The sequence below is a fragment of the Rhinopithecus bieti genome, unplaced genomic scaffold (assembly GCF_001698545.2).
Source record: "Rhinopithecus bieti isolate Rb0 unplaced genomic scaffold, ASM169854v2 scaffold_31533, whole genome shotgun sequence".
Lineage (NCBI taxonomy): Eukaryota > Metazoa > Chordata > Mammalia > Primates > Cercopithecidae > Rhinopithecus > Rhinopithecus bieti.
Genome location: NW_016890331.1, coordinates 5,968 through 7,445, shown reverse-complemented (window position 1 = coordinate 7,445; position 1,478 = coordinate 5,968). Strand labels below are relative to the sequence as shown.

Sequence of the window (1,478 nt, the reverse complement as noted above, 5' to 3'; positions counted from 1 at the left end):
ACCAACCCAAATAACCATCAGTCAACGAGTGGATAAAGAAACTGTGGTACTTTTTTGCAATGGCTTTGCCACCAGAACACCCCTAAAAGCCAAAATGGGAAAGGAAAAGACTCATCTTAACATTGTTGTCATTGGACATTGATGCCTCAGGACACAGAGACTTCACCAAAACGTGGTTACAGGGACATCTCAGGCTGACCGTGCTGTCCTGATTGTTGTTGTTGGTGTTGGTGAATTTGAAGCTGGTATCTCCAAGAATAGGCAGACCTGAGAGCATGCCCTGCTGGCTTCCACACTGGGTGTGAAACAACTAATTGTTGGTGTTAACAAAATGGATTCTACCTAGCCACCCTACACCCAGAAGAACTATGAGGAAATTGTTAAGGAAGTCAGCACTTATATTAAGAAAATTGGGTACAACCCCATCGCATTTGTGCCAATTTCTGGTTGGAATGGTGACAGCATGCTGGAGCCAAGTGCTAACATGCCTTGGTTCAAGGGATGGAAAGTCACCTGTAAGGATGGCAATGCCAGTGGAACCACACTGCTTGAGGCTCCGGACTGCATCCAGCTGACACCAGCTCATCCAACTGACAAGCCCTTGCACCTGCCTCTCCAGGATGTCTACAAAATTGGCGGTACTGGTACTGTTCCTGTTGGCTGAGTGAAGACTGGTGTTCTGAAACCTGGTATGGTGGTCACCTTTGCTCCCGTCAATGTTACAGCTGAAGTAAAATCTGTTGAAATGCACCACGAAACTTTGAGTGAAGTTCTTCCTGGGGACAATGTGGGCTTCAATGTCAAGAACGCATCTGTCAAGGATGTTCATCTTGGCAACATTGCTGGTGACAGCAAAAAACGACCCACCAATAGAAGCAGCTGGCTTCACCACTCAGGTGATTATCCTGAACCATCCAGGCCAAATCAGCACTGGCTATGCCCCTGTACTGGATTGCCACATGGCTCATACTGCATGCAAGTTTGCTGAGCTGAAGGAAAAGATTGATCGCCATTCTGGTAAAAGCTGGAAGATGGCCCTAAATTCTTGAAGTCTGGTGATGCTGCCATCGTTGATGTGGTTCCTGGCAAATCTATGTGTGTTGAGAGCTTCTAGGACTATCCACTTCTGGGTCGCTTTGCTGTTCATGATATGAGACAGAGTTGCCATGGGTGTCATCAAAGCAGTGGACAAGAAGGCTGCTGGAGCTGGCAAGCTCACCAAGCCTGCCCAGAAAGCTCAGAAGGGTAAATGAATATTATCCCTAATACCTGCCACCCCGGTCTTAATCAGTGGTGGAAGAATGGTCTGAGAACTGTTTGTTTCAATTGGCCATTTAACTTTAGTAATAAAAGACTGGTTAGGGGTAACAATGGATCATAAAACCTTCAGAAGGAAAGGAGAATGTTTTGTGGACCACTTTGGTTTTCTTTTTTGCGTGTGGCAGTTTTAAGTTATTAGTTTTTTAAATCAGTACTTT

The 1,478-nt window shown here is 45.6% G+C and overlaps 1 pseudogene; it reads left to right on the top strand.

Moving 5' to 3' along the window:
* Positions 1-143: 143 nt before the first annotated feature.
* On the top strand, positions 144-1,472 carry LOC108525900 (putative elongation factor 1-alpha-like 3; annotated as a pseudogene).
* The last annotated feature ends 6 nt before the right edge of the window (positions 1,473-1,478 follow it).